Consider the following 25,011-nt stretch of genomic DNA (forward strand, 5'->3'; position numbering starts at 1 on the left):
ATAAATTAAAAAAAAAAGAAGGCTGATTTCACCTGGTTTTGGACACCATCAACATGGGCAAGTGATAGACTTTAATACTTTGGGCTTGAGATCCTTAACTTGGTAGGATAAACATCATCCAGGCAGTCAACAGGAATTTTATCATTCCATCCCGACAAAGTCAGTGTGTGGAACATTTAAAGTAACAAATAGACAATCTGATTCCTGTCTACAAGAAGCTTACAAAACTTTAGAGAGACAAGATGTATATATGTGAAATGGTTGGCAAGACACAAGATCCAAACATGTAGTAGAGACAATATGGAACCTGCAAGAAAGAAAATGTGGGGCGGAGACACTGGAAAAGTTTTTATGAAGAAGGAAGTTTCTATCAGTTAGAGATTTTTTTTTTTTTTTGGCCTGAAATCTTAGAATGCCTAACTAATAGGGGCTTCAACAGTGAAAACATTTAAATCTTTCACATATTAAGTTTGAAGTTAGGAAATTCCAGCACTGAAACAGCAGCTTAAGGGTGTCATCAAGGACCCAAAATACTTTGTCTTTTCCTCTCTTCCTTCTTCAAAATGTCAGTATTATAAAATATAGGATCACCAGGTGGCTGCTGCTGCTCTGACCATCACATTCTCATCCATGGGCATCTAAAAGTTAGCGGGAAAAAAAGAAACTTCTCCTTCTAAGAAAGGAGGAGATGTCCCTTCACATCTCATTAGCCAGAACTACTGTTTTGTTCAGCTCTTGAACCAGCGCAAAGGGGAACAGCAGTCATGATTGCTGTGAAAGGGTTAGGCCAGCCATGGCCTATTGAGTTGCACCTGGAGCAACTAGTGTTATGGGTCCAGAGGCAATAGAACCAAATCAGGCTCCTAATTAGTAAAAAAAAAAAAAAAAAAAAAAAAGAGCAAGATGTTGAGTAGGGAACCAAGAACTAAGGCAAAGCTCCCATTCGCTCCCAGGTCATGGTCTTCGTAGGAGCATGCAAACTAGAGGGTGGAAGGCTGAGGCTGCGGTAGAAATCAAGCGCCAAAAACTCTGCAGTTAGGTTCCCAAACCAGCTCCACACCTCCCCCCATCAAAAAAAAAAAAAAAAAGCAACAAGAAAACTACAGGCTTGAGGTATATTGGCTGGAAAAATGGTACAGCAGCATCAGGTGGGTTTCCCATAGCACTTCTTGGCTGGTGATAACTTTTTGTCACTTAGTGTCTGCTGTATCTCTCAGATGATAATTTTGAAATAGCTCAGAGCACCAAGTGTTACATCTGAGACAGATTTACTTAGATGGTTGAATTCCACCAGTGAATCATAGAACTTGGACCTTTCCAACAACGCTGGCCCTACACATAAATGTTCACCAGAATGACCAGGAGACCTTTCCAAAAATAGGTATTACCAGACCCTGCACCAAGACCTGAGCCAAACTTCCAAGAGTTAGAGCCCATAAAAATTGCTCAGAGTGCTGTTAGGGCCATAAAAGCCAACTGATTGCTTGTTGTGGCAGTGCTTTCTCTAGGCTATGCCACAGTAACCATCCGAAACCCCGAGTGCATTACAACTGCAAGGGTTTATTTCTCACTCAGGTTACACCTCAGCTGTGGGTTGACAATGGCTGCATGGTTTTGCTCCATTCATCTTCCCCATCCTGAGGATCAAGTCCAGTATTTCTTGACCTTTCCTAAATCTGTGTACTGTATGTATATCTGTGCCTCATATGTAAAAAGAGTAAGATTTTTTTGCCTCCCCAAAGTCAATTTTACCCCACTTCGGGGTGCTATCACCCCCATTAAGAGTGAATGATCTAAACTGAAGAAGTAGCCCCCATCCTGTGCTCAGGGAAAACATCGATGGGTAAACCCTGGGATGGCTTTTAGAGGTTCTGATTGGACATGGCTATGTCATGTCTGCTCACATGCTGCTGGCCAAATCAGGTCACAGGGCCACTTTTGATGGCAATGGGGTGAGGAAATATTCTCTCCCCACTAGAAAGCAATGAACATTAGATGACAAGTTATAAGGAGGGCAGAGAATAACTGGGAACAGTAACTCAATCTAGCACACTGTAACCTCAGGTGGAGAAGTAGAAACAGAGTAGAACTTGCAAATAAGATGGTATATATCACATTGCATCAAGAAACATACAATCAGGGCAGAGATAGGCAACTAACATGCTAGAATTTTTTAGTTTGGGGGGAAAATTAAGACTAAAAAGGATTAATAGCAAGGACAAAAACATAGAAATTATAGCTTGGGCTTATATGATCCAACAGGTTCAAGAAAGAGTAGAATACTAGAACTAGAGAATACCATAAAATGTGAAGCACAATTATAGAACAAATGAGCTATCATTTCATTCACTTGCAAAATATCTGTTATACACTCGCTGTGTGAGAATCCCTAAATTCATGACTGAGAGATAACCCAGAACTATCAACATGGCATTTTGCCTCTACTCAGATTATACTCCAATATGAGGAAGGTGGGATTTTTTTCCAAAAAAGAGAAATTTTCAAAATTCTAAAAATATTTCCATGTATCAATCATCTTTGACCCCTAAGGCATCAAACATCTGCTCCCTTCATTATTTTTGTTTTCTAATTATGGAAACATACATGAAATGTGCAGAGAGTTATTCCTCTGTTGACCCTGGTCGATCCATCTTTTTACAGCTTGCTTTCAATCACAAATTACGTCAAACACAGTTGTCTACCAAAGACTTAAACACAGATAAATATCCAGGTTTTTAGACCACGACTTATTGCTTCTAATATATGGCATTTCACAAAGTCACAAGTGTCTCTTGTTAAACAATCACAGCCTTTGATAAGGAAACACCCAAAATCAGGGAGGAGCAAATTATCTCAGAAGGACAACAGAGCAGGCCCTTCCCTGGTCCTAGGGCCACTCTAGCAGTACCAAAACTTCACAGGTGTTTCTTTCTCAGTTTCCTGATTCCTTCAGTGAAGCAAAAGCCCTGTGTGTGTCAGTTTCATTCCTGTAACCAATATGGAAATTTACTGATCATATTTCTCTCTCTTCTAAATATATCTTGAATTCTGAGCATGTCTTTCTAGTCTCCCTCCTATTACTTTATTGTAGGCCACCATCATCTGCTTGGAAAACAAAAATGAAAACCTCCAAGCAAGAAAAGAGTCTCCTGTCTCCATTCCCTGCTCACTCCACCCCAGTCTCTACACAGTAGCCAGAGTAATCTTCCAAACATGTAAGTCTATTCATGTCACTGCTCATCCACCATCTCCACAAAATAATTCAACAGGTTCCAGGCATCTCAGGCCAGAGGACGAGTCACGAACCTGACATAAGACGTGTGGTGATGTGTTCTCTGCTTACCTTTGTGGCGTCACCTCCCTCCATTCAGCTCTCGGAGCTCCCCATGTTGGCTCACACTAAGGGCCTTTAGTTGACTAGCCCCTCAATTAGATTGCTCCTCTGTCTTCCCCATCCCTTTCACCTGGTAAAAGCCTGTTTATGGGCCCTATCTTACAGGTCTCTGCTCCGTTGTTGCTTCCCCTTAGAAATCCTTCCCTTCCCACCCCTTTAAGACCAAAATAGGGCCTCCTCTGGTCTGTTCTTATCACACACTAACCTCCTCCGATGTAGCCCTTATCACACTGCATTGTCACTGGGCTGTTTCACCACTGTGACTTCAGAAACTACTCTTGTATCTGGCCCATAATTTCTATTAATAAATATTTGTTTAATAAGTGCTGGAGGCATTGTGTTCTAGCCCAGTAAGAAGAGTGGGCAGAGCTAACTTGTAGCAGGGGACACAGAAGTAAATGGTTAATACAACCTGGCCATTTTGGGACCTAGAGAGAGTCTAAACCATCAACCATCCCATGGACGTGGGACCAAAGCAAAACTGAATCTAAAGTAAAGTGTACGTGACAGTTGTCAGTGGGTGATGACAAGATGGGGAGGCCAGGTTTGGGGGGACAGAGCCATAAGTGATGCCCTGAAGCAAGTGACTCAGTGAAGAGGAACCTTTGATCATACCCCCATAATCTAGGCAGAATGGGGGTATGAAAACACTAACCCAGGTAGGCACCACGAAGATCAAAAACACTTGGAGTTGACATAACCATCCTCAATGTGCGCTCCTCATGGGATTATTGCCTTTAGGATTTCGGGTCAAACTTAAGTCAAACATTCCCCTATGGGCTTCCCTGGTGGCGCAGTGGTTGGGAGTCCGCCTGCCGATGCAGGGGACACGGGTTCATGCCCCGGTCCGGGAAGATCCCACATGCCGCAGAGCGGCTGGGCCCGTGAGCCATGGCCGCTGAGCCTGCGCGTCCGGAGCCTGTGCTCTGCAATGGGAGAGGCCACAACAGTGAGAGGCCCACGTACTGCAAATGGTGCCACTGGCCTCTTCTTTTCCTAACTGTCCAAGAATGAGTCTTCTAGAAAGACAATGTTTCTTATGAAAGGTTGGTACTTTCCCTGGAGCAGCCCCTCAAAACAAGCAGATAAGCTTGTTTGTATAGACTTAATAGTTCCATAGCCTTGACCTCTATCATTTCATTTTTTTAAGAGTATAGCCCTAAGGGGAGCAAAATTTGTCACCCCAAAATGCCTCTTTGGCATGCAGATTATTTCAAGTGAAAAACAATCAAGAAACAGAAGACTTAGGAGGAAACTTTGACCTTCCCCCAACCGTCTGAAGAATAATTTAGATAGAGGAATATTCCTGTTTCAGAAATAAAGCTTTCACCAGAGAGAGGTGCAAAGAATATGGGCTATATATGGTGGGGGGAACTCTTAGAGATCACAGTCCATTCTGTATCCCATTGCCTCTGCAGTGCCCAGCAAACATTTGTTTACAAAACATTTGCTTTTCCAGCTCCATGCGAACTGCCTTCCTCCCCTTTGAAGTCCCAAACCACGACCCCCAACATCCTCTTCTGTCTTTAGCTGAAGATGGTATTTAAGGTGAGGGTTTCAGCCATTTTGGTGAGTTACTTGGTTTTCCTGGGTCTCTCCATGTACTCGTGTTATTAAAATTTTGTTCAGTTTTCTCCTGTGAATCTGTCTCATGTCGATTTAATTCTTAGACCAGCCAGAGAAACCCAGAAGAGGAAAATTTCTTCCTCCCCGAAATGTATGAACAAACTGCAGTACATCCATACAACAATAAACAACCGTGGCTACATACCAGATGATTCCATTCGATGACATTCTGGAAAATGTAAAACTACAGGAACAGAAAGCAGTTCATGTTTGCCATGGGCTAAGGGCAGGGAGAGGGGTCAGCTACCGAAGGGTCACAAGGAAACTTCTGGGGTGACGGAACTCTGTCTTGATTGTGGCCATGGGTACACATGTAGACATGACTGTATGCATTCATCAGAATTCATAAAACAGTGATAATGTGGATGAATTTTATTATTTGTAAGTTATACATCAACAAACCTAACCAAAAAGAGGTAAGTGGTAGGTGCAGTAATTAGAGGCAAAATCCTCCAAAGCCTTGCAATCTGGGACTCGAGGACTTTTCATTACATTTCAGAGTCAAACTTCTCTCCTCTTGCCAAAAGAAAGGAAAAGGCTAACTCACGGTCCATAGGCCTGCTGCCATGGAAGGGGGTAGACAGCATAAGCCATGCGTGCCCCCAGGCAGCCTCACCGTTAACAGGGCAAGGCCTCCTCGGAGTCTGGAATCACTGCAACGTCAGGAGAGGGGCTGATGCCCCGTTGAGCTCCTTGTCTCTGTGTCCTGAGTTATCCCTCCTGGTGAAGCCTCCTTTAGCTATCATGTCACAGTTGTAGCCAAAATTCAGCCTCTGTACCCCAGTACAAAACTGAACCTCAGAGACAGAGTTTTGGGTGAAGTAGAAAAGAATAGCTATGTTGCTTTGCCAGGCAAAGGGGGCCACAGCAGGCTAATGCCCTCAAAGCTCTGCGTCCCCCGACCTGGAGGGGTCAGTGAGGAGTTTTATAGCAATGGTACAAAGAGGGCGTGATCAGCCCGTGGACATTCTCCTGAATTGTTGGTGGTGAGGCAACTGGGAGTCAGTATCATCAACCTTCTGGTTCCAACCGGTCCAGGGTCTCAATGGCTAACTTCTCCTACCTGGTGGGGGGTTTCAGTCTCTGCAAAACAGCTGAAAGATATTGTTATGTGTATCCCTTGAGGGGGAACCAGGACCCCGCCCCAAGGCTGCACTATTGTTTCCTGACTGCTCCTCCCTTGTCTCTGCATCCCCTCCCTTCCCTGATTAGCAACTGTTTGAACTTGCCCTTGGAAAGTCAGGGACGGTCATGGAGGCTGAATGAAGCCTATTTCCTGCAAACAAGAAATGGGGGACAGAGAAAGGCTTTTGCGCCCAGGAGCCCCACAGAGTCCTGCTTGGTTTTCAGAGTGAGAACACTGTTCTCTCAGGATTATGTATTTCCCCCCCTCCCCAAGAGTGTCTGGATCTTCTTACTGCCCTTTACTCCCCACTGCCAGGGTATCTTTCCCTAAGCTACCAGTAGGCATGTCAGTGGCTGCTGGACCCTGCTGGGTGGAGGCTCATGGGCTGGGTTGTGGGAGGCAAGGGGAGTGGCATTTCCTGGGCTCTGCCACAGGGGGAGGAATCCACAAGTAAGGGGCCTGCACAGAAGCCAGAAGGACAATCTTACGGGCATTTCATACCATGTCATGATTGAACAGTGTCCGTTTTGGGGAGAGGGGGTATTTATTTATTTGTTTGTGTGTATTTAACTTAGCTTGATTTGTGTTGAGCTCCAGGAGAAAAAAATGCATGGCAGGAAATAAGTCCCTTCCACATATGTGAAACATAAATGACAAATACTATTATTCCCATTCACAAATTAGCAAAATGTGACTGAGAGGTTAGCAATTACTCATTTCAGGCTACATATCTAATTAATGAAGAGTCGGAAATAAAATCATGACATTCACCTGGTTAAAGCAATCAGATTCATGTCATAGTGAAGGAAGCCCTGGGCTTAGCATTGGACACTTGCCTGCATTTGACTCTCAGATTTGGAATCTGAGAGTCCAAATCTGAGAAAATAATATATACATTCTTTTTTAGATTCTTTTCCATTATAGGTTATTACAAGATATTGAGTAGAGTTCCCTGTGCTATACAGTAGGTCCTTGTTGGTTATCTATTTTATATATAGTAGTGTATATATTTTAATCCCAAACTCCTACTTTATCCCTCCTCCCCCGCTTTCCCCTTTGGTAACCATAAGTTTGTTTTGTATGTCTGTGACTCTCTTTTCTGAAAATAATTTCCTTTGTAACATTTTTTTTTTTTTTTAAATTCCACACTGGTGCTACCCTGTAATGAAGTCCTCACAAATTCAACAGGAAAATGGAACAATAAAGACAATGCAGAGAGTTCTTTATGAGCTAAATGTGTTCGATTTTTTAAAAATCCTTTATTCTCTTCCTTTTTTTTTTTCTCTTCCTTTTGAGGTATCAAAATTCCTTATAGAAAATGATGATAAAATTTGTTGCTTTTTGTTATTTGGTCAAGTATCACTTTTTGAAATTTTAGTAGTATGTGAGATCCAAGAGCTTAGGGACCAATAGCCCATAGGACTAATTTAAGACAAAATTGCAGAGTAGATAAAGTTTGACCATGTCACTCTCTTTCCAGAAACCTTATTCTTTCAGGTTACTTTGGACTTGCCTCTAGTTCCTCTGAAGACCTGCCCTTACCTCTTATGCAACTGCCATTGAGAATCCAATTGAATTTTTCAAGTAATATTTATTAATCAGCTACTAAGTGCCAGGTGTTGTAAAAAGAAATAAAATCCCTTTTTCTCAAGATGCCCATAACTTAATGAGAGACAGGTCCCTATGAGATAAAGCATAAGACAATCTTAGAACTGTACTAGACAAATTGTTTCCAGGCTAGAGATAAAGGTGCTAGAAACCCAAAGAGGAGGGGCCTGGTTTCTGGAGAGAAAAGGAATCATGTTCCAACAAAAAGTTACAAAAGCTTTTGAGAGAATTTGTATCATTGGAATAAGCCTGCAGGCATAGATAGATACGCATATTTACACATATACATCTCCAAAGTGACTATGTGACAGAGAATGATATCCAGGCTAAGTCAGAAAAATCTACTTGGACAAAGTTGGGTTGCTATTATTTCGCATGCACATAATTTAGAGTGTTTAGGGAACTGCTGATCTGCTGCTATTGGCTATAGTTGGCAAAGTGGGTAACATTCAAGTGATTGTAGATGTAGGGTAACCAGAAAAAGTCACCAACCCAGGTGTTAAAGAAAAAAACTAAACAAAACCAAAACACTGTATCAGAGGGGCTTCCATAGGATTTGGTCAAGTTTTAAGACAAAGCTGTTAATTATCAATCAATAGTAAAACAACCACCAAAACAGTAATCAGTCTAGTATGCTGCTAACTTCTGGGTGTAAATCAATGTCTGTACAGCTTTAAGAATATAAAGGCACTTTGCTGTCTATGTGGGTTCATTTGTTTCTGCTTCGTTTTTAGTCCTGGAAAATCTTGAAGGGCAATGCAGTACATAATCTCCAGCTTGTCTGTATTGGGTCTAGTAAACCAGTTCATCTTTTCAGTGCCCTTTTAATTGGATCCATGAAAGTCAGTGTGTTTTGAGCCTATTAGCCTCAAGAAAATATTTCTATCTACAAACGGTCAATGAACTTATGAAAAAAAATGTTAAACTTCACCAGTTATCAAAGAATACAAATTTTAAAAAAGAGCATAAAATGGTTTACCTATCAGATTGTAAAAGAAGAGTGAAAATGTTAGTGTCTGCTGTTTATGAAGGCGGGAGAAAGAATGTTCTCCTGTACAGCTGGTGAAATTGTGAATTGTCCCAACCAGAGGGCATTTGGTAATATGTAACAAAAGTCTAAAAAAATGCACAAGTTGACCTAGTGACTTGTTGGAATTTGTCCTAAGGAAATAAACAGACATCTGCTAAAATTATTCCATAATTATTTAAATATATAGCAGTAGGATATTGTATCCTAATATTATAGTTCATCCATAAAATAGACTGCAATGCAGTCTTTAAAAATACAGATGCTAGTCTATATTTGGTGACATGAAAAGATGCTCATGATAAATGTAGGTAAGAAAAATAGGCTACAGAACAAATATAACTGTGGTTCCATTTGAATAAAATACGTATGTTATGTACCCAATAAAGATACACAAAGACACATTCTGAAGAGATATAAATCAAAATCTTAACCTTAGTTATATTATTACGGGGGGATTATTAGCGCTTTGATTTTATAATTTAAATATTTTTATTTTATACACTTCTATGATAAGTGGTCATGATTCAGTTGAGCAGCCGGCGGGGGCACAGTGACTAAAGGCAGAAATCATGCAATAAATCAGAAACAGGCAATTAGGGCTTGGGCCAACTCCGCCATTCCTTAATGAAACGTAAAAAGTCACTTTCTTTCTCAGGTCCTCAGTTCCCTCATATGAAGCATGAAAGGGATTAACTAGATATTCTCAAAGCCTATTCTAGTCCATTTCAGGCCCAGGACACTTAGAATGGTACCATGATATTTGAATACCAAGAGAGACTCAACCCTTGAATTGTAACCACCAGCAAAAACGTCTTAAGATTCATAACAGAAACATCGTTAGAGTTTAGTTTCTCTGTCTCTCAATGGCCTGAAGAGGGGATTTGAGGGGGAGTGGGGAAGCAAAGGGACTATGGTGTGTTTTAAATGATCAATCTGCATGAGGACTAAATCACTAACATTCTCTTAAGCTTACCTGTCTCTGGGCTAGTCCACTGATCTGACGGTGGGCACACCGTGCTGAAGGGGCAAAGGCTCTAGGTAAAAATCCAGGTGAGCCTATTCAAGCCCATGGCCAGCCATGTTTAAAATACATACAGTTGTTCAAAGGGAGAGAAAGTGGGCTGATTCCATGCAAACCAGGACTATTACTGTAAAATTAAATTAACAGTCAGTGTCTTCATCACCCTACAAATTATCCCAAACAGTACCAAATAGCTTTACAAGGTTTCATCAGACGTCACCACTGCCATTACTGATTTGGAGTCACTGACCTATAATGAAAAAAGATTTCAGGAGGAATAAGGTCAAGCCGTGCAGAAGAGAACTACTTAACTTCGGAGTAGCGTCTGATAACATAACGACACCCAAGGGAAACTGGAAGCATTCAGCCTTACTCACTTTTGAACCCCTTTCAATGCAGCTTCCCATTTCCCCTGAGTGTCTTCCCCTCCTTCAGCATTTGAATCCAGTCTATTCCATGTATAGAGGGCAACCAACATAACTTTCGGCTACGGATTTGTCCAGTTTCTTCATCGTCTTGTGAATTCAGCCTGTTCATTACTCATTGCTGCGTGAGGAATATACATCTCTCCTGTCCCTCTACCCCAGTCCTCCAAACCTTTTTCCTACATTCATCATGGCTGAGATAGAGCCCCACGTCTGGGAGGAAGCCCTATATATCCCTTTGGTTTTCATCAGTTCTCCTCTGTTCTGGTCTGTTTTCATACATACGATGTAAACCTATCTCGAATCATATTCTGCCTCAGCAACTCTGAACTGTTTCCTAGGTGTCAGTTTTGTGCCTATAGAATAGAAGCTTCTTTAGGGTAAAGACCAGGTCCTATAGTTCTCTGTATCCCTCAAAGTATTTAATGGATGCTCTGTAACTCTCTTTAAATGGGTGATTAAATACATGATAAATAAACAAATATCCATGGGCTAGTGACTATATGTGGATAAGACATCAAGCCTAAAAGAAAATCAATAACCTTCAGTCCTCCTAAGAAATGTCCATTGGTTACTGGGGACACATTTTGACAGCATGGGAACCAAGAGAGGAATCTGGGAAGGCAGGAGCATCAGGTATCCTAAAGGCTGCCATATAGGGAGAAATTAGTGAGGACTGGCATTGGGATAGAGGTGGGATTCCACACTGGAGAATGTGGGCAGGCTGATACAGACTTGAGGGAAGGACCATTGGACTTTGTAACCCTAACAATTTCTCAAATTGAAGAGTCTCCTCTATCCCATATGGACAGGCAGAAGCTGACCTAGCTGATCGCTGCCTTGACTCTTCCAGTGTGTTTATTCTAGTTCTGGCCAGCTATAGGCCCTTTCCTGTGGCTGCTAAAAGTAGCTGCAAGGGCAGTTGACCTTCCTCCAACCAGTAGATGCAAATCTACTAACGGATGGACATCGGTGGCTCTGACCACACATCCCAGCAGTCCTCTCCCCACTCCTGCTCTCTAACCCCTTTCACAGCTGGCTAGGACCAAGCAGGGCGGGCAGAGCTACTGGTAGATCTGCTTTCTAGCTAATATCATTTGGAGTGGAGATACTTTTAACCCTGTTTGGTTTTCCAAGATAAGAAGCAGACGGTGATGCAAATACTGCAAGGTATGTGTTATGTGATTATTGCGGATGCAAACTTGAAACCTGCCTGGCACAGAAGAGCTTTTAGATGAACTCTGGCTATCCCTGCCAGCCCAGGAAGTCTGTGACAACACGGAGAACAAAGGCCCATTTTCACAATGGTTCTAATTAAAAATTAGCACATAGTACAGTGCCTAGCAAACTGTACATGTGTGTGTGCGTGCACGTACAAAGAGAAAGAGGATGATATTAACATGTTTGGTCTTACATTATAAAGCTATTCATAAGATTTTATTATTTGAAAAAAAACACATGAAAATCATGTGATAGGCAGAAATTCTGCAAAAAAAAAATAAAATTCAAAGAATGTTCTCCAAAATGTAAAATGATGATCTGTTAGGTATAATTATGGATACTTTAGATGTATTATCCTTTTCCGTGTTGATTTTTTTTTTACTAAAGGCATTCATTAATCAGAATTAATTAGAAAAAAGAAAAAAAAATCTTGTCAGTTGGCTCTTTCCTGCACAGTTCCTCTCAAATCTGTGACATCCACTTTCTGATGTCAGGACATCTGTGCTCCTACACACAACAGCTTGTTCTTGAATATCAGCTGTGGCATTCTTGGGCTTTTGAGTCAGGCCACTGTGTTTCTTCTACCCTCCTAAAGCTTTAGAACCTGAGAGAAGCAGCTTCGGGCCCAGTTTCTAGCCAGGCTGGTCTTGAAGTTAAATAATGAGCCTTCTCATCTGTTACTCTCAGGCAGATAAGCATCTAGACAGGATCTTGCATACTTCTGCAAACAAAGGAATTGGAACAGTATTTTCACAATTTTCTACTTGTCTAATCATGGAAGCCAAAGTGCATTTGCTTCTAAAATAAAGGGAAGAGAATCAAAGGTCATGGGGTGGTTGGATTTCCTGCCCCATGAAAAGAACAAGGTGACACTGGGTGACATGTAACAGCACAGCATTAGAAATGGTATAGGAGCATCCAATTGTAATTAACCTTTGGAGCTCTCTGCCCTAGAATGCTACCAAGGCCAGTATCTTAGCTGGCTTTCAAAAATAGTGTTGGAAGGTGATGTGCATTTAAACCAGATCCCACAATTATACCAGGTGTGCTTATAATATTATTAAATATTAGTACTATCCATCTCCCCAGACATGGGCAGAGGATTTCTGGCTAGTGTTAAGAAAGCACTCAAAAAAATAAATAAATAAAACAAAAAAAGAGAGAGAAAGCACTCTAACACTGATGTATGCAACTTGGCTATAAGATTATGTGTTGGACAAAGCAAGGATATGGTAGCAGCCAAAGTCACTTGCATTGTTTAGCATTTTGCCATTCAGAAATTTCTCTCCCTTATACTTTCATGTAATTTCCAGAGCATTCTGTGAGGAAGGTTATTAATCTTCCCATTGCACAGATATGGAAGTCAAGGCTCAGAGTTTAACTGACTTGCCCATTATTACATAGCTATTGAATGGCAGAGGTCCAACAAAGATGTATGGACTGTTCATCTCTGGCCTCATCCTGTATGTTGGATCCAGTGGCTGATTATTGGAATTACTCAGTGATTTTTTAAAAAATAATGATGTCAGGGCACCCATCTCTCACCACCATCCCCCAGTAGATTCTGGTTTAACTGGGGCCTGAGATTTAATATTTTTCCTAAGCGTTCCTCAGTAGACTCAAATATGCAGCCAAGACAGGGAATCAAACTGTTAGATGAAAATGATGACCCACTATGATGTGTAATGTGCAGAATAGGCTGTTCCATGACACTATGGACCCTTCACATCAGAGGAGGATGCAGATCAATGCTTTCAGGCTGGTGCTATATGTTGGTTGCATAAGTGATTGCCTACTTGGTATAATTTGACAACCAATGAAGGATACTGCCATCTAAAATGGGCCCTCCTCTGTCCCTTCACTGTGCCTGAAATAGTAGAGAACTGCAGGGCTGGTGCACGATCAGAGTCTGGGAGGCCCCTAATGGGCCAGGCAATGATCCTTCAATGGCTAGCTCATGGGCAGGTCCCAGATGTGCCACTGAAGAGACTGGATGGCCTAGGCAGCTGGGGGTCCTTGAGGATCTTGGAGCAGCAGGTTTTATTGCCAACCAGTATAGAGGTGTTCTTATAATTTATCAGTCATTATGCTCTCATCTCAATGTTTAATAACCAGGGGAGAGGCAGGAGTAGAAACCCCGAGTTGTAGTGTTTACCAATTCCTATGGTGTAAATACTCTCACTATGGACAATTTTAACCTACCAATGTGATGTCACTAAATATGGAGTTGGGAAAAGATGTACAGTAACACATGGTTTTATAGTATTTATATCATATAGATACACTAAGTGTATAACCTCAAGAGTATGAATACTAGTAAAATGTAGTAAAATAATTAGGACATGAGTTTTTACCAACTTTTTAAAATACAATTTGTTTTATAAATCAGGAGTTTGGGATTAACATATACACACTACTATATATAAAATAGTTAATCAACAAGGACCTACTGTATAGCACAGGGAATTTGACTCACTACTCTGTAATAACCTATATGGGAAAAGAATCTGAAAAAGAATAGTTACATGTATATGTATAACTGATTCACTTTGCTATACACCTAAAACTAACACAACATGGTAAATCAACTATACTCCAATATAAAATAAAAATTAAAAAATAAAATAAGATAAAATTTGTTTTATAAGTTTATATAATTTAATTTTTAATAAAGACTGAGTTTAACAGCCAGCTAATAAAAGTCATGAAAATCTAACAATTGACTCTCAGGAACCAGTACAATCTGACTTCGGCATACCACCGACCCACCCTAATCATTAGCATCACTGTTTGAGGGAAACGATTGGAAGGTCCCTAATGAAGAGAAAATAGCATGCCTGAAAAACTGCAACACAATCACCCAAAAGAATCCATAAATAATTTATGGCAGGTTAATTTGTTAGACTGACTGTTGAATTGTTTTGTAATATCATGGAAGAAAAGGCAAATAGAGAAGAAGCTTCAGTATTCTCGTAAAGAATATGGAGGTAATAACACCAAAACTCAATAAGGTACATAAAACACAGTGACTAAAACATAGTAATCCCTACACAGATGACAGTCACTTTTACTTCTTTTGGAATAGACAAGAAAATTAATATTTAATGCACATTGTATATTTGTTAGATACTGTGCCAACAACTTCTGAAAGGCTGATGTGATAGCAAGAAAAATGGCAAATGAAGTATAAGAGTTACAAGATGAAGAATTAGTCCTCACCCCATCCATTGGCTGGGAGTTAGACAAACAGAACAGTAAGTATACGTAGCACCTGGTGATAAGAGAAAAAGGCATGGAATAGGCAAAGGACTGTTGAACACAGGGGTAAACCACCAGTGTCTGGTAGAGGGAATAAGGACAGATACACAGAAGGGAAATAGTTTCATCTTGAAGACTTAAGAGGAGTCCCTTGGGCAAAAAGGTGGACCCTTTGGTTTATTTTAAAAAAAAGCTTATACAAAAGCTCAGGAAGGCCTGGAACGTCTCTAAAAAGATCCTTTGATGGAGTCTAGGCTGCGTCATAGAGAGGAGTTGTAAAGAAGATCTGAGAGAAGCTTGCCAAGGAGTTGGGACACTATCCTTTTGGCTATACTGGCATTATCAAGGGAAGGGAAATTCTGAAATATATGTTTTAGAAGACAATCTTGGCTACTCTGAAAGCAGTGCAGCAAATGCAAGCAGAAATAGAGACAAAGACGTAGAGAACAAATGTATGGATACCAAGGGGGAAGGAGGGGGGGTAGCAGGAATTAGGAGATTGGGATTGACATATATACACTACTGATACTATGTATAAAATAGATAACTAATGAGAACATACTGTGTAGCACTGGGAACTTAATGCACTGTGGTGTCCTAACTGGGAAGGAGATCCAAAAAAGAGGGGATATATGTATACGTATAGCTGATTCATTTTGCTGTACAGTAGAAACTAACACAACATTGTAAAGCAGCTATACTCCAATATGAATTAATTTTAAAAAATGCAGGTATTAAATTTGTTTGCTAAGGATGGTGGCGGAAGACCCAGTTCAAAGACAATTTGAATTGTCCGGGAAATATGCAGAAAAGACCAGAATTACCCACTTCAGAGAAGTAGAGTTAGAGAGGACTGGAAAAATATTTAGAGGATAAAATCAATAAGACTCGGGGACTGATGGTGAGTGGGCAGAGAGAGGGAGGACGAGGAATCAGGGGTTTCTAAGTAGGGAAACGTGGTAGATTGTGATGACGTTACCTGAAACAAGGGAAGCAGTAGAAGTATGAGTTTTCAGAAATACAGTATGAAAAAGCCCAGTGTGAAACCGCTAAACTCAGTGAGTGCAAAAACCTGGATCGTTTCTGTTTGTCTCCTATCTTGCATTGTGATCTAGTGACTTCTTTGTTTCAGGTTGAGAGGGGCAAATAGAAGTGTGCATATGAAAGTGCTCGGGGAAAAACGTATGGGAACGGATGCAAATAAGAACGCTCATCACCATTTACTCAAAAAAAGTGTATTATGTCATGATCCCAGGACCCTAGGAGCCTGTGCGGAAGTTCTCCCACTGCCCCCCACCCCAAGTCTGGCCTCTCTTCCAGACCAGCAGTGGGACAGGGAAAACAGAGGGGCCAAATCACAGGGCAGTCATCTCTCCTCTTCAGCCAGGAAAGTATTAGAAAACTATTTATGGGGACTGGAATTGAGGACAGGCTAGCAGAATCTGCTTTCTGTGGCAGAGATAAAGTGGCTAGGGTGGCCGTAGAGAGGCAGGCTGGAGGCCAGAGAAAGACCTGGAAACAAGGTGACCCTATATGGGTCAGGATGTAAGATGGATTTGTCAGGAGCACAGGGCTAGGCTGGGGCGTGAACCAAGAGACACAGCCAAGAACAAGGCAGGAAAGTAAAAGGAAATAGGAATTAAGGTAGAATAGATGTAGAGGATAAACACACTAGCAGAAGTCAGGCTCCAGGTTGATCATAAACTCAAAGAAGCGGTGGGCAGAGTACAGCTCTGCTGAGATCAGAGCAGTGTTCAGAAGCCTCATTCCCCCCAAAGTAGGTCTCCCTGCTCACGCCTCTTTTTAGCAGAACGCTGTGCAATCCCCGAGAAGCTCCTCTCAGTCCTAACAAGCAACAGTCATCCGAGGGGGCCAATTTTCAGCCGGCCAGAGGCTCGCCCTCTGGTTCAGGAGTTTCACCGAGTGCAAAAGTCACCTTTGAAGTGCGTGCACTCTCTGGGTGACTGAATTTATTTCCTAACGCTGGGACTGGAGTCCTAGCACAGGGGATTCTGACCAAGACTCTGATGCAAATTAAAGTAACGGCTCAGGGCTTCCCTGATGGCGCAGTGGTTAAGAATCCGCCTGCCAATGCAGGGGACACGGGTTCGAGCCCTGGTCCGGGAAGATCCCACATGCCGTGGAGCAACTAAGCCCATGCACCACAACTACTGAACCTGTGCTCTAGAGCCTGCGAGCCGCAACTACTGAAGCCCATACACCTAGAGCCCGTGCTCCGCAACAAGAGAAGCCACTGCAATGGGAAGCCCATGCATCGCAAGGAAGAGTAGCCCCCGCTCGCCGAAACTAGAGAAAGCCCACATGCAGCAACGAAGACCCAACACAGCCAAAAATAAAAATAAAATAAAATAAATAAATTAAAAAAATAAAAGGAACGGCACAAAGTGGCGTTACAGCCCCAGCAAACTGTTCCTACTGCAGGGGCTCACTACAGGTGGCAACCTGAGAACAGTTTCCAATTTCTGGAGGAGGTTAGAATGGTTATTATTGATATTCTATCCCCCAGTCAAACAGATCACATTTTTAATGATTAAGCAAATATAATCAAATACAAATCCATCTCGAGAATTAAGTCAGTCCAGGCTTTGCAGGGCCAGCCATCCAACCCTGACCCTGAACAAGGCACTCTTTCCCCCCAGGTCTCGGGCACAGTTATTTGGAAAATGAAGGCGTTGTGTTACAGCATCCTTGATTGTCCTTCCAGTCGGTTTAAGGAATATAAGTAAAAAGCCGCAAGATTTGAAATGAAAGCAATTATATTTTGCTCCTGCATTTCACCTGTGTAGGCTAAACACATAGCCCTGATTTGATAGAGATGTTAACTCTCACAAACAAATTAGGAGAAAAGAGCCAGCATTTTTGTGGAGGGGTAAAGAATTGTATCAGAAAAGGTTAAGTCTTCCTCCAGCCTTGGCCCAGGTGCAGTTCCTTGAAAGGCAGCTCCCACAGCACACACGCTGGTTTCAACAATGAAAATTCTGTGCCAGACGCCACAGGGAACAGTGCGATTTCTCCCTCACCCAGTGTCTTCCCAGAAAAGGGAGAGAGAACACAGGAGGCAGTGACCGGCGCAAAGGAGCCCTGTTGATTTCTTTCTCAGGTATGATGTGTCTGCTCTCACAGCTCTTGGTCAGGGTGGGGACCATCGAGTCCTGAAGTGGCACTACCTGGTGAGGGGGCTATGTTCTACTTTGGTGGGAATAGGACTGAGTTGACGCCCTGCATTCAATTTGTGCCTTTCCTGGAGTTTCTTTTCTGTTCCTCCCGGAGGAGAAGGGCCGAAAAAGGGCCATTCCAGGGCGCGGCGCTGGGCTTGCCACATTTGGGAGCGCCGCCTGAAGTTAGGCGCACAGCCTCCCGCCGCCCTGCCGTTGGGCTGGTGGAGGCCGCAGCACTGCTAGGGTTGCATCAGTCTTCCTGTTTGCACTATTTCTTTTTGTGACCATGGTCCCGTCTTAAGTATTTCCAACTGAGAAACGAAACCTCAGGAAACCGAAACTTAACTAGCCGCTCTCACTTCTGTAATTACGCTTGCTGACCCCCCCCCCCCGCAACCGTCCAACCAATCAGACGGCGACTAGTGTCTTTGCTCAAAAGTCAACCTGCAACCGTCCAACCAATCAGACGGCGACTAGTGTCTTTGTTCAAAAGTCAACCTGCAACCGTCCAACCAATCAGACGGCGACTAGTGTCTTTGTTCAAAAGTCAACCTGCAACCGTCCAACCAATCAGACGGCGACTAGTGTCTTTGTTCAAAAGTCAACCTGCAACCGTCCAACCAATCAGACGGCGACTAGTGTCTTTGTTCAAAAATCAACCAATCAGTACTCCCCACCCCTGGAAAGCCCCGCAGAACGTCCCGAACTTGTTTGTACCTGTCTATAAAAGAGCTGTACTAAACTCCGCCAGGACCTCTTAGCGTCACCGGCAACGAGTGCGCGGAGGTCCAGGTTCGAACCTGCAATAAATGACCCTTGCCGTTTGGCTTTGACTCTCGACTCTGGTGGTCTTGTGGAGGGGCCTCACGACCTTGGGCATTTCACTGGGACCACTGGGCAGTTGGGCTCAATACCCTCCTGGAGGATAAGACTTACTTTACAGCCTGTAATTAATGCTGCAAACACAGGGAACAAACAAAAAGAAAAGAAAAAGGTAAAACACTCATACTTTCTATGTTCTCAGTAAGAAATATGGCTGTGTGTACTGTTGCTGGGAATGTAAACTGGAACAGCTACTATGGAAAACAGTATGGAGGTTCCTTGAAAAATTAAAAATAGAACTACCATACGATCCAGCAACTCCACTTCTGGGCGTTTTAATGAAGAAAAAACAGTCAAAAAGATATATGTACCCCTATGTTCACTGCAGCATTACTTACAAAAGCCAAGATACAGAAAGAAGCTAAATGTCCGTCAATAGATGAATGTGTTACCGAGTCCAATCTTGCTCTGCTCGCCACAAGACAGGCCAATAAATCCGAGACGAGGGGTTGAGGCAAAGAACACGACTTTATTCAGACCGAGAAGATGGCAGACCCAGAAGATGGCAGACTACAGTCTCAAAGTAACCATCTCATCGGTTTGGATGCCGGTTTCTTTTATAGCGCAGAGGAGGAGGAGATGAGGAAGTAAAGTAAACAAGCCCTAAGTTTTGCAAATATCCCCTGAAATGACCGGCCTCAGGGAGGGGATGTGTTAATTTCTTCTTTCTTGAAGCCATCCATATGTGGACAGGGTCCGGATGTTTCCCTGAACAAAGGCACTTTGGTTTAACATTCAGGCAGAGGGGCAGGGTTCCCCAAGGCAGGCAGTTATGTATATGCAGTATCCTTTCAGTGAACCAAAGCAATGAGAAGCAAAGGTTAAAGGAAAAGAAACACAGATCCAACATGTAGTCAGATTTGGCTCTTCCCTGTTACAAATGGATAAAGAAGATGTAAGATATATATATATATTATATATATATGTATGTAATGTATATATACACACACACATACACACAATGGAATATTACTCAGCCATAAAACAAATGAACACTTGCCACGTGCAACAACACGGATGGACCTAGAGGGTATTACCCTAAATGAAAACTCATACAGGGAAAGACAAATACCGTATGATTTCACTTATATGTGGAATCTAAAAAACAAAACAAACAAAAACAGACTCATAGATACAGGGGACAAACAAGGGGTTGCCAGAGGGGAGGGAAGAGGGAGGATAAACGAAGTAGGTGAGGGAGATTAAGAGGTACAAACTTCCAGTTATATAATAAGTCACGGGGATAAAATGTACAGCATGGGGAATATAATCAATAATATTGTAATAGCTTTGGTGACAGATGGTAACTAGATTTATCATGGTGATCATTTTGTAATGTATAGAAATACTGAATCACTATGTTGTGTACCTGGAACTAACACAGTGCTATATGTCAATTACACAACTTTGCTGTGTAAGAGAAGAAAACAAAGCAGCAAAGTTCACTTTTAAGAAAAAAAACATGTGCCCTTTCCAAGTGCTATAGAAGTAATGAGTTCTTTACTAAAGTACTATTCAGTATGGTAGTCCCTGAGCCTGTGTGGCTGTTTAAATTAAAATTAATTAAAATTAAAACTTCAATTCCTTAGTCTCAGTAACACATTTTGGGAACTCAAGAACCACATGTGGCTAATGGTCACCATATTGGACAGCACAGATATAAAACATCTCCAGCTTTGCAGAAAATTCTACTGGATAGAGCTGGTCTAAAAAGCTGGATAGATTCAAGAACAATAATTCATGCAACAAGTCTGCCTCCTAAATCACTTTTTACCTAGGACAGAAATTTAGTCTTCACTATCCGTTGGCTAATTCTCTACCGCCTCTGTTTTCTCTGGCTTTGGTACTTTACCTTACAGCTTACATTCAGTTGTTCAGTAATCAAAGTCACAGCATTGCAAAACTGGAGGACCACTTCCTCAGTGTTGGAGATGTGTCCCCCTCCTCCCTGTCTCTAAGACAACCCAGATGGCACTCAGGCAGCTCTGCAGCTCAGGGCCTCCATGGCCCCTCCTCACTTGGGTCTCCTTTCTGTGAGCAAATCAAGTCGTCTGCTCTCAGCATCTCCAACCCCTACTTCTTAATTACCTCCTCCTTCAGGTTTTCACAGGACAAGTGACTCAGCAAAATGACTTTTTTTTTTTTGTTGATTGCTGGGAAGATGTTTTTATTTATTTAGTTAGTTAGTTGTGCTGGGTCTTGTTTGCAGCAGGCAGGCGCCTTAGTTGAGGCTCACTGGCTCCTTAGTTGTGGCAGGCGGGCTCCTTAGGTGTGGCATGCGAGCTCTTAGTTGCAGCATGCATGTGGGATCTAGTTCCCTGGCCAGGGATCGAACCCAGGCCCCCTGCATTGGGAGCATGAAGTCTTAACTGCTGTGCCACCAGGGAAGTCCCAGCAAAATGACTTTCTAAATGAGCTTTCATAGTTGGCGATTCAACCCCCATGCAAACTGTGACTGGGGCTTATTTTTTTTAAGTAAACATGCCAATACTTTTTCATCAAATTAGTGTTTTTGAAAATAATCACCCTAGCAGTTAACATACTTCTCCCAATTTTCTAATCATTGCTCAAATTACAGCTAGAACATTACTTAGGGGATTGGCTAGGGCAGGTGTGTGTGAGTGTACAGTGGAATTTCTTTTGAGGAGGGGTGTGGCTATCTTCCTGCCCTCACCTCTTTAGGGTCTCTCCTTAAAACCTAAGAGGGCACAGAACTTTTGATTTTACAAAGCAAGGTTACAGGTCTTCTGACTCTCAAAACTGTAAGCTCATACCTCCAGAATTAACAAGGTCTCTCATGAGGTACATAGGAGATGATCACAAGGTGCATTTGTTTGCCTCTCATAGAGTTGAGATGTTTTAATTATTCTTTCTTCTAATTACTGTATAAATGTGTGAGCATTTCTGTCCAGGCTTCATAGTCACTTCTGTGCTGCCTTACATGCATGCATATCCGATAACGCTTCCTTGGGAAGTTTCTCTCTTACATTCTTACAGAGGGGTCTTCTGTTGGCAGGATGGTATTTGCTGAGGACTGAATGTTTATGTCCCCCCTCTAATGCCCAGTGTGATGGTATTAGGAGGTAAGGCCTTTGGGAGGTGATTAGGTCATGAGGGTAGGGTCCTTATGAATGGGCTTAGTGCTCTTACAAGAAAAGACATGAGAGAGATGCTCTTTCTCTTCACCGCATGAGGATATGAGAAGACAGCCATCTGCAAACCAGGAAGAGTGCCCTCACCAGACGCCAGATTTGTAAGTGTCTTCATCTTGAACTTCTCAGCCTTCAGAACTGTCAGAAATAAACTTCTGTTGTGTAAGCCACCCTGTCTTTTTATGAAAGCCTGAGCTGACTGACAGAATATTACTTCCCCAATATATGTAACATGTATTTTAGTGTTTTAAACCCGTATGTTCTGAGACAAATCTGATTCTTGGAACCCTTTCAAAAGTCACCTCGATTTTGAGTAGCAAAATGGTCATGTAGGATTACAGAGTTTGGAATTAAAAATGGGGTAGGTTTTTTGTTGTTGTTGTTTTTTGTTTTTTTAAGTATGACCTACAAGTTACCTTCCAAGAATACATCTTTGAAGGGGATGGAAACTTAGGTTCATTTGTTAAAAATAAATGAATGAATAGCTTCATTACTTGATGCTTATACCATGTGTGCAATACATATGTGTATTCAAAAAACATAAATAGATTTTTCCACAAACAGTAAATTATCTTTTCCCTTATTTTTATACACACACTTAAGGTACATGAGCTACTTCATTAAAGATACTGGATATCCCTGCAATAATTTGCAGATACCAGAAACTCTGTCAAAAAACACTTTTTTAACTTAATTCTGTTAACTCTTAACTTTTTGTTTTAACTCTGTTAAAGCCACTGTTAAGATGTCAAAAGAATAGAAAAAGCTAATTTGTATCATTTTCTCCATATCCTGAGAACCCCATCCTTGGCTGTGTACAGAGCACAAAATCAGCTATAGTTTTTTCCCAATAGACTCACAATCTAAATTGAACTAATAGTCTCAATGCAAACATAAAGGAGAGAGGCCCTTGATAGAAAGATGTGGCCAGGACTGAACATTACCAGCACCACCTCTCTCTGGGTGCAGGCATACACAGCCCTCAAGGTGGGATTGTACTGGTTAGGTGCAGAACATTCCCAATCCGCCTGTTGGATATTACTGCCAAGGAAAGTTATCTCAGAGTAAAACATCACTGTTGGTCCTCCTCCAGTTTCCATGAAGGTACAGAGCATGTGGGCCTATCCAGGTGGTCTTCAGGTAGGAAAAGTGGTCAGGCAGAAACAATACCCAACACCTCGCCAGGAGTCTGATAATCCGGATTCATCCAGCCGATAAGCAGGATGATCTGAGTTAGGCCCAGGTGTTCCCTGTATCCCAGCATCTGTGTCTGAAAAATGAAGGAAGTGATGACACCCATCATCCTTCCAACTTGACAAACCATGACTCTGGAAGATTCAGGCCTGATTCCTTTAGGACAGTGTTTCCCTAATTTGACAGACCCTAAGAATCATCTTGGGGCACTGGTTTAAAAGAAAAAAAAACACAAACAGATTTTTGATCTTCAGCCCCAAATCTTTAGGGGAGAAGCCAGAGAAATTGAATGTTTAACTAGAAACTCTGGTGACATTGATGTAGAACCATGATAAAAGTAACAAGCCACCCTAAGTCCCCTGTCTTACTTGGCTTTCATCTAATTTCAGAATGAAAAGTAGAAAGACTCTGTCCGTCTTCCTATTTCACAAATATGCCCAGATATTTTAGCACCTAAAGAGCAGAGCCATTTTGCTCATTGTTATTCTTCTATTGAATAAAGTAGTGAATCTCTAAATTTGTCCAGGGGCTTCATTAAATCTACTCTCATTTTAAATGAGAAAAAAAATGTGCTTTGCAAGCATTTTCAGTTTTTTTGGCTCTAGTGCTACTTTGTCTATCTATCATCTATCTATCGTCTATCTATCTATCTATCATCTATCAATCATCTATCTATCTATCTATCATCTATCTATCTATCATCTATCTATGTATCTATCTATCATCTATCTATCTATCATCTATCTATCTATCTATCTATCTATCTCCAGAAGAAAGGGATAAGGAGGAAGGTATGAAGGAAAGGAAATGGAACTCAAAACAGGCTTCAAAATAACCTTTGTTACCCGTGATCTCAGGAATGTCATAATAGACAATCAAATGGATGACAGTTAAGTCGATTATAGGCATGACGCCTTCGTGATGCTAAACAATTATTTGATTGGCTCTATCTCCAGTTGTGAGGCCTGCCAGTACCTTTGCAACACAGGCTTATAGAGAAAGAAGAGAATGCAGGAAGAGCAGCACTGGGACCACCAGCCCAGTTCCAGCTTACTGTCATGGGCGTGGTCAGTGAGTGGTCCATATCAGGGTATGCACACCAGTCTGGCCATCTGAGCTCAAATTCAGCCAATAGCTGTATCCAATGAGGACCCGGAGGAAGACTGCAGGGTAACATGATTCCCTAGACAGTAACAAGACTATGCCTTAAGATCCTGTAACAGATTGCAAGGGTTCTTTCTCACATGTAACACACACATGCACAGGCACATACATACGTTCTTCCATTCTGCATACCTAACTGGATATATCCACTATATCCTTTAGGGTACTAAGTAGGATTTTGAAAACAGAAAAATGAATCTGGCTCTCAAAGAGGCAGAAATTGTGGAAGAGTGTCAATCAAAGGTTTTTTTAAAATGGAATAAAATGCCCGGATCTTTGGATGACACCAATAATCATACTTGTTTTGGAACTCCATGCCTGCAATAATCCCAGATTTTACTTGGTGTCTGAAATACAACCAATATCTGACCTTATTACTCCCTCTTTGCTTTCTAATGATTTAAGCAATATGTGGGTCATATGCTAAGAATGACCAATAACTAAATGACCGAGAGTCAGTTTGAGTGGCAGCAGAAGCCATAAAACTTACCTGCATGAGGAAATTGTCTGGACTTTCAAGAGGTCAGCTCAGCAGAAGCATGTGGCGTCTGACTGCCCTTTCGTGGTCATGTTCTGGACCCCCCGTCACTGTAGAGCCGTGATAGAAGAAGGGATGGCCTGGGAGGTAATGATAGCTGCTGACTTAGCCACAGCTGGGACGGCACTTTTGCTGATGTATAAAATATCCCTGTGGAAACATTTTATCCTTTGGTTAAATGTAATAAATATCC

General features: G+C 41.9%; 1 long non-coding RNA gene across 1 annotated transcript in view; it reads right to left on the reverse strand.

Moving 5' to 3' along the window:
- LOC307197492 overlaps nt 1-25,011 on the reverse strand; it is a 739,380-nt gene that overhangs the window by 502,878 nt on the left and 211,491 nt on the right. Inside the window, exon 4 of the long non-coding RNA XR_013831420.1 lies at nt 24,771-24,968. This is a non-coding gene — a long non-coding RNA (uncharacterized lncRNA). The remainder of the gene's footprint in view (nt 1-24,770; nt 24,969-25,011) is intronic.

This window comes from Stenella coeruleoalba (genome assembly GCF_951394435.1).
Source record: "Stenella coeruleoalba genome assembly, chromosome: 14".
Taxonomy (NCBI): Eukaryota; Metazoa; Chordata; class Mammalia; order Artiodactyla; family Delphinidae; genus Stenella; species Stenella coeruleoalba.